A 9307-nucleotide genomic window follows, 5' to 3' on the forward strand; every position below is an offset into this window, starting at 1 on the left:
TTTTCAAGACAGAAAAAACATGGAATTTCACCCTGGCTACTGAGGCTTAAAACCCTTAACTTAGCTTAAAGTCTTACAAGTTTCACACAAGATGAATAGAAATCATAACACAAAAGAAATTATATCATGACATCATTTATAACTAATATTTGAGAACATTTATATTGTTAACGGTACTTATTCTAAGAAGTTCAATTTACATTTTGTTTCACATCTCAATACATCTCAAAAAGAGAGTCAAATTAATTATGGTCAAACATATAATGCCAAAATTGATAAATGCTTAATGTTCGTATATCTGCATTCAGTTTTCATTGTAAAGTTCCTTGACTATAAGAAAGAACATTTAGTTCACTCCTTTGATAAGAATTAGCTGTTAATGCTGAGATGGCTTTTTCTTGGTATTTTTTCTGTGATTATACAAACAGTATTGAGTGGTGAGGTACTCATCATGTTGATTTTTAAAAATGCACACAGCCAATTATTTTAATTATAATAATAGACAGGTAGACAGGTAATGCAACTGCCCAATATTTTCGAGGCCGGTAGATTAAGCCTATGAAGTTTAACCAGCATTCAGGGATAAAAAGCCTTCACAAGTTATAGTATGGTGCCAAACTAGAAGCCTAAAGAACAGGTAAAAGTTTAAAGAACAGGTAAAAGTTTAAAGAACAGGTAGAAGGTTAAAGAACAGGTAGAAGCTTAAAGAACAGGTAGAAGGTTAAAGAATAGGTAGAAGGTTAAAGAAAGGTAAAAGAACAGAGCACTAATGAATTGCTCTTTCTAGCAACAGCCATAGTGAATTTTCTACTTCCTTCTTGGTTTTGTACATTCTCAGTTTTGAGTCTGTGCAAGAGCACGAGGGAGGAAAACTAAGGGAAAGACTGTGGAGCCATGGCCCCCCACCCCTATTCTATGGGCCCACCCTATGCTATGGGCCCACCCTATGCTATGGGCCCATGCCCCTATGCTATGGCCCCCAAAGAGTTTAAGAGGCTCGGTTTCCAGGATCTCAGGTTCCATACATTCCAAATCTTTTGAGTGCCAGCACCCTGGACTTCTGCTGTTAAGGCACTCATCCATCCAGATTCAGGCTGTACCAGCTGTGCATCCTAATACAGTAAGTTAGGAAACCTCTCTGTGATTCCATTTCTAAAATAAATGAAGCAGGCAAAATAGTCCCTTCCTCATGTTGTTGGCAGAACTTAGAGAAAATTCAGGTAAAATATCCTTCATGATGCTTAGAATTCAGTAATACATGCATATTGCAACAAGTTTGTTATATATGCGAAAGTAAAAAGAATCAAAGATACCTTCAACATTTGATGCATGTTCTTTTGGATTTTTTCCTAGGACTTATGTTGCTTACATAAAATATGAACCTCTTATAACAGTGAACTTTCCTTCGTTAGGGATTTTCATGAGACTTCCATGAAATACAAAAAACAATTGGGGAAGTGTAAGATATAATTCAAGCTTTCCAACAGTGAAGATGAAATCTCATCCAGCAAGTTACTTAAGCTCTTTTTACCTCCATTTTCTATAAAATAAGAAATTCTGAGGTACCTACCTCATACATTGTTGATTAAATGAAGTAAAATATGAAAAAATGCTAGAATAGTGAGATGTAGCTGCTGCTGCTGCTGCTGCTAAGTTGCTTCAGTCGTGTCCGACTCTGTGCGACCCCATAGACGGCAGCCCACCAGGCTCCCCTGTCCCTGGGATTCTCCAGGCAAGAATATTGGAGTGGGTTGCCATTTCCTTCTCCAATGCATAAAAGTGGAAAGTGAAAGTGAAGTCGCTCAGTCGTGTCCGACTCTTTGCGACCCCATGGATAGCAGCCTACCAGGCTCCTCCATCCATGGGATTTTCCAGGCAAGAGTACTGGAGTGGGGTGCCATTGCCTTCTCCAGTGAGATGTAAGTCTCCTATAATTGTTTGCTATTATATTGCTATTATCATTTGTTTAAACTTGGCTGTATTTTTTTCTCAAATAGTTCTCACATATTTTCTTTCTTTCTTTTTTTTTGGTTAATATTATTCCTGGGTAATGATTATTTTCACCACCATTGTAAATGATATTCCACTCCCCACCCTCAGTCTATGACTGATAAATTAGAAAGCAGTAGCTGACAGCCTGTGGCTAGTAGCTCACAGTCTAGCATCTCCTGGGAAACATAGATCTTGTAAACAGATTAATTTTATCACAACAGGTTAATTGAAAAAGTAAAGGCAAGCTTACTGTTAGTGGGTTCTGTGAATTGCAGAGAAGGCTGTCAGCCACACTTGCAGGAGTTGTCTGGGCAAGTTTCTTGGAAGCAGTCACAGGGGGCTTGGTCCTCAAGGTCAAAGCCTTTTGCACCTGTGGTTGGTACTGTGCTCCCATCACTGCTTACCTCCTGTTCAGTGAATGTGCCAAGGAGGTGGGTTCTACCACTGATACCAGAAGTCAAAGTGGAGGCAAAAGAAGAGAAAAGATTAGAGAGTCTGTTGCATTCATCTCTACCTGCCCTGGGACTAGATACCCTGTTCCTTTGCTTTTCACTCCTGTTGGTCCTAAATTCCACAGAGATTTGCAGCCAACATAGGGCTTTCCTTTGGGGTGTAGCACTGTTTTAGCCCAGAGGACATATCCTAACCTAGTAATCTTTCTCTAGAGGAAGGTGGTTTCTCTGAAGAAAGGATGCCTAATTCCATCCTGTATTAAAAATTCTAGTTCTCATTTCAGAGTGAGGACTCTTTCCTGTATTTGAGATCAAGCTATTTCTTTTGAAAGAGATTTCATTCTGATGATGTGAATCAGGTAATGGAAAACCTGCGCCATCTTCTGGCCATGTGTGTGAGTAGGTGTCTCGAAAAGTTCTTTTAAAAACATTTTTTTTTTTTCAGATAAAGCTTTTATTAAGCAACTTTATCTCAGTACGTGAAACAAACTCTTTTAAAATTTTACTTTTCAAAATCACTAGTCAGTCAGTTCAGTCGCTCAGTCATGTCTGCCATCTCATAGACTGCAGCATGCCAGGCTTCTCTATCACCAACTCCCAGAGCTTGCTCAAACTCATGTCCATGGAGTCAGTGATGCCATCCAGCCATCTCATCCTCTGTCATCCCCTTCTCCTCCTGCCTTCAATCTTTCCCAGCATCAGGGTCTTTTCTGAGTCAGTAAAAACATTTTTTAATGAAATATATTTGGTGTATAATATTATATAAGTTACAGGTGTACAGTATAGTGATTAACATTTTTAAAGTTTATACTCCATTTACAGTTATTTAATATTAAATATAGGTTTCACTTTTCTAGTTGCTAAATCTAAAGTTTTGTGAACTTCAACACGTATTCAGTGAAGACTTACCTAAGTTAGGTGAAAAGTCAGATTCTGATCCCTAAGTGTGCACCTGCCCGCACCAGGATCCTGATCTGATGTAAGCTGTTCACAGACAACACTCTTGAGAAACAGTAAAAATAACAGGTCAAATGTCAACATGTAAATGATTATGGATTTTTAAAAATCATTTTATGATGAAAAAAGAGACCACTTTTTTGGGAATTCCCTGGTTATCCAGTGGTTATGACTTAGTGTTTACACTGCTGTGGGCCTGGGTTTGGTCCCTGCTGGGGGAACTAAGATCCCACAAGTTGCATTGCATGGCAAAACAAAAAATCAAACAATAAAAACACACTTTTTTAATTAAAATGCATAAGTTTGGAAAGTACAGGAACATTAAAGATGAAAATTAAAATCACATATAACACCAGATAAAAGTATCACTTTATAATTCAATTTTTGTTCCATTTAATTTTGTGCCTGCAACCAAAATTCCTTTGAAAATATGGTTTGAACTAACTGCATCATTTTCCACTTGTGACTTTGTGCCGCATCATGTTTAACTGTTCCCACTTGGGTTATGGAAGATCTTTAGGCTGGTTTCTCTGTTAGAAATCATAGTATAGTATTTGTATGACCATCCTTTACATTAATCTTTGTGTACAACTTTGATTACTTATTTAGGGTACACTAAACCTAGGGTACACCACGGGCTTCCCTGGTGGCTCAGACCGTAAAGTGTCTGCCTGCACTGCAGGAGACCTGGGTTCGATCCCTGGGTTGGGAAGATCCCCTTGAGAAGGAAATGGCAACCGACTCCACTGCTCTTACCTGGAAAATTTCGTGGACTGAGGAGCCGGTAGGCTACAGTCCACGGGGTCGCAGAGTCGGACACGACTGATGACTTAACTTCACTTTCTTAGGGTACACTAGGAAAGACTGTGGTACAGATTGATTCTTGATAATATCGTCAGCTCATTGTTTCCAGGTTTAATGTATTAGGCAGAATGTCAGAAACATGGAATTGCATAAATGAAAGGAGTCAATTCCTGTACAAACACAGCAATTTTTAATTAGAATCATAAAGCCTGTCCTTCCAAATGTTTATGGAATTTTGCAGTCCAAGAGCTATTTTTCCTCTCCATGTCTCTTTTTACTTGTGTTCTTTTTTTTCCCTTTTTCTTTTCCACAATGTAAAAAAACATCTCGCATTTTGATTGTTATTCATTATAAGCCTAATTTTAATGAAGAGGTTTAGTAACAGGAGAGTATAGTTTCCCTGGTGGCTCGAACAGTAAAGAATCCACCTGCAATGTGGGAGATCTGGATTCGATCCCTGGGTTGGGAAGATCCCCTGGAGGAGAGCATGCCAACCCACTCAGAATTCTTGCCTGAAGAATCCCCATGGACAGAGGAGCCTGGCAGGCTACAGTCCATTGGGCCACAAAGTGTCCGACACAACTGAGCAACTAAGCATACATATAGTGAGAAAAAGATACACATTTTTCATAATTGAATGTTATATACTATACCAAGTTAAGTTCAATTTTACTGAGTGCTTAATTGACCAGGCACCGTGTAAGACTTCTTGAATATGAAGTGAACAATAATCTAATTCCTGACCTAGAGAATGACATAGGGTATGAAAATAATTACAAAAAGAAGTGATGCATGCACTATTAAAGCAATGAACAAGGTACAGATATAGCAATAATAGTTAATTTTACTGTGAACCAAGAACTGCTGGCTTTTACATCTATGTCAACTCTTTTAATTATTCTCTGTTATCTTGTGTGTGTTAAGTTGCTTCAGTCATGTTCGACTCTTTGCAACCCTATGGACCATAGACCCTCCAGTTTCCTCTGTACGTTGATGGAATCCTCTAGCCAAGAATACTGGAGTGAATTGCCATGCTCTCCTCCAGAGGATCTTCCTGACCCAGGGATTGAACCCACATCTCTTAGATTTCTTGCATTGGCTCTTTACCACTAGAGCCTATGTTATCTTATAAAGTAGTTATTATTATTATCATCATCATTATTGTCTTCCCAACTTTACAGATGAGAACACTAGGCAGAGGAACTTGCTCAAAATTGTAAGAGCCAGGATATGAATCTAGATGCTCCTTTTCTAGAGTCCATACATATAACCACTAAAGAGTAATGTCTCTCTGTAACAGGATAGTGTATCTAGGGAAGGATAATTTTTAATTCATATTGGACCTGTTTCTGTGCATTTATCCTTTATCTTGCCCCTTTTGTTACTATAGGCATACATAATGACCTGCCTCAGGGAGATAGCCTGACCCTGCCCACGTGTGAAGGGCTGTACGGAAGTGAAACGCATTCCACTGCCTGAAACTTGCCACTTTAGGAGACGATTGGAAGAATGAGATGGTTTTTTTACTTTGTTTCTTCACCTTCCTCCCCATCTCTGACCTGTAAAAGAACCTGGCATCCAGGCCCATATAAGATGGTTATTTTGAGGCGCTAGACTGACGTCTTTTCCATCTGTCGGCTCCCTGAGTGACATCCCTTCCTTGTCTCAACATCTTATCTCAGATTTACCGGCCGGTTGTTCATGAGCAGAGCAAGCTTGGACTCAGTAACAAAGGAAGGATGATAACTCTGGAAAATCAAGAATTATTTTTAAAATTAATATTTTCAACTAATATTAATTGAGCAACTACTACTTGGCAAGCAATGTGCAAAGAGCTGGGTGGATATACAGTCCTGAAAAAGATAGTCATGGTTCCTGTCTTCACCAAGTTTGTGTCCACTTAAAGAAAGACGCACAACATGAGAGTTTTGAGTTGCAGTTTTATTCTGGGACCTTACTGAGGACTATAGCCTGAGAAGAGTTCCTCATACAGGGCTGAGAAACTGCTCCAAAGAGGAAGGGGGAGAAGTCAGTACAAATAGTTTGGGATAGAGAACACATGCGGTCAAGCATATATCTCAACAACAGGTCACTGCCAGTTGTGCTGGACAGTATCTCAGTAAATGATTTTAGTGCCTTTGTAAGCTTGAAAAGGTACAAGAGTCCATAAAAATTTTATTAAAATGTTAATATATATATATAACATGTATATATATATATATATATATATATATACATGTTATATTTGCCTGGAGAATCTCATGGAAGGAGAAGCCTGGTGGGCTACAGTCCACAGGGTCACAAAGAATTGGACGTGACTGAAGCAACTTAGCACATATACAAATGTGCACGTGTGCGTGCGCACGCACACACACACACACACATATAAATATTTTAACTTTCTACAGTCTTGTTTCCAAAGCTCAGAGTGCCTCATTCTGTTCTTCAGCCTGAATTCCTCTCAGGGCGCACTGCTGGTCACTGACTGCAGGGGCTAATGATTTTATCTTTGTAGAAATAGAGAGTGGGCAACGTTCTTTGTTTTACACTACACAATCTAGTGGGAGAGCCATAGAGTAAACCCACAAAAACACAAATGAATATACAATCGCCTAAGTGTACTGAAGACAAAGAGGATCTTCCCTGGTAGCTCAGTGATAAAGAATCTGCCTGCAATGCAGGAGATGCAGGAGACATGGCTTCGATCTCTGGGTCAAGAAGATCCCCTGTAGGAGAGCATGGCAACTGACTCCAGTAGTCTTGCCTGGAGAATCCCATGGACAGAGGAGCCTAGCAGGCCACAATCCATAGGGTTACAAAGAGTCAGACATGACTGAAGCGACTGAGTAAGCATGCACACACTAAAGACAAGGAGCTAAGGATTAATATAAAAATAATAATACCAGGATAAGGAGATTATGCTGGTGTCATGAATGACCCATGTGAGGAGACACAACATCTGGAATTAAAGAAAGATGAGGAGTTAGTCAGGCACAAAAATGAGAAGAAGACTTTGAATGTAGGTTATGAGTCAGGAGCTTGGGTCAAGAGGAACTGAAAGAGTGGTTCCAACAGCAGGGGAAATGCTGATGAGAACAGATCATTCTAGGCCACATTAAAAGAAGCTGAATTTATCCTAAAGTCAATGAAGGGTTTGAAGCAGGGGTGGGGAAGAAGTTACAAAGGCCTAAGAACATTTCAAACAGTTATTCAATTCAATGCAGTATGAATTGAAGGTTGAAAGACTGAAAACTGAAAGAGCAATTAGAAGTAGCTCCAGGCAGGAAATGATGGTGCCCTGGACCAGGCTGGTGGTTCTGGAGACAGAGCATTCCTGCAAGAATGGGGAAGCTGGGCTGGGCAGGGCCCACTCTGCACTGACAGATCTCTCTACCTGGAAATTCGTTCTAAAATTTCCACAATCCCAGGGGCCCAAATATGCATGATTTTAATCTATGAATTTGTTCTTTCTCAAAAATCTCTCACACAAAAATATTCCTTTTATACAAAAAGTAAAGACATCAAAGTTGAGTGAACCTCGAGTTGGCAACTCAAAAGCTTGAGTTCTTTTGTGATTCAGACACCAGGAGATTGATGCCACTTGGGTGAGTCATGGAACCCCCCTGGGCCCCAGTTTCATCGTCTCTAAAAATGGAAATCATCATATAACCTATCTCCTTGGGGTGCTAGGCAAGGAATAGCTGAAGAAAGTCTTGGAATCCAATTTATAATCCATGAAGACTGTCTTACAGAAATGGCACAGCCAATGTCATAAAACAACTCCGTGACTCACACATAAGAGAGGCTCAAAGTCCCAGAGCAGGACACTGATGTGCGACGGTGTTGCTCAAAGAATGGAGCAAAGAGTCATCTAAAATGCTTTAAGTGGGTTTACTTTGATTTCAAAGCATATTTTAAGAGCAGAATCCCACATTACTAATGTTCTAGCTTAGTGTTTCTCAAACTTTGATGTACATACAAATCACCTGGAGATCTTGTCGGAAGATTCAGTCCGTCTAGGAGGGAAGGGGGCTGGAGAGTCTGTTAGAACTTTCTAACCAGGTCTCAGGGGACGCTGACACTGCTGGGCCACACCACATCTGGAGCAGCAAGACTGTGGCCTATCCTGACTACTTATATATTAAAATGCTGCTTCTCTGTCTTCGTTTCCAAGTTTCCGTGCATTTCTCTGGTTTCAGCTCTAGGGAATTTGTAATGTGGGTCTTCTGTTGTGGTTCTGCAGAGGGCAGTAGGCAATGTGTCCCATGCCTATTTAGAGTCTGTTTCCACGTCTTGTTGGGTGGCAGCTTGTATTTGATCACATTTTTAAAAGTTATCTCATTGGAGTCCAGCTGTTAAATACAGCTTATTTACCATAGAAAATGAAAATGTTTGTTGCTCAGTCATGTACAACGTTTTGCAAGTCCCACAGGCTATAGCCTCTGTCCATGGAATTCTCCAGGCAGGAATACTGGAGTAGGTTGCCATTCCTTTCTTCAGGGGATCTTCCCAACCCAAAGATTGAACCTGGGTCTCCCACATTTCAGGCAGATTCTTTACCATCTGAGCCACCAGGGAAGCCCCATTTACCCTAGAAGCAAATGGTTTTCCTGGAACTTGAAGCAGTTGAGTCATTATCAAAAAGACTTTGTCCACCCTTTCTGAGATTTTAAATAAGTTTCTTTTCATCTTGAGTCAGGAACATGAATGTATGATCTCAGCCCTTATAAGCATGCCATTCCATTGGAATGTCTGAGCCCAGAACATGGTGAGATGAACAAGAACAGCCTGCCTCCCTACACTGTCACTGCCCTAGAACTCACTTCACAAGTATCTGCTGAGCCTGACCAGATGCCTGACATTGTTTCCAGTACTGGCTTTTCAGGGTCTAGGGTTACCATGATCTCAATTCCAGGCTGACCAGACATTTAACCATGGTTCCACTGATTAATACATTTGTCAAGTGCCTGACAGCACAGTTTCCAAGCAGCATAAATCAGGCTTCCTGGAGACAGGCATTAAGCACAGGGTGGGGAGAGATTTACAGGTATTTCAGCTTCCCTCTCTGCCTTCAGACCTTGAAATCTGCTGTAGGACAACAA

At 40.3% G+C, this 9307-nt stretch overlaps 1 pseudogene; it reads right to left on the reverse strand.

Moving 5' to 3' along the window:
* Positions 1 to 304: 304 nt before the first annotated feature.
* On the reverse strand, positions 305 to 9106 carry LOC138985543 (phosphatidylinositol N-acetylglucosaminyltransferase subunit P-like; annotated as a pseudogene).
* Positions 9107 to 9307: the final 201 nt, after the last annotated feature.

This window comes from Bos mutus, chromosome 3 (assembly GCF_027580195.1).
Source record: "Bos mutus isolate GX-2022 chromosome 3, NWIPB_WYAK_1.1, whole genome shotgun sequence".
Lineage (NCBI taxonomy): Eukaryota > Metazoa > Chordata > Mammalia > Artiodactyla > Bovidae > Bos > Bos mutus.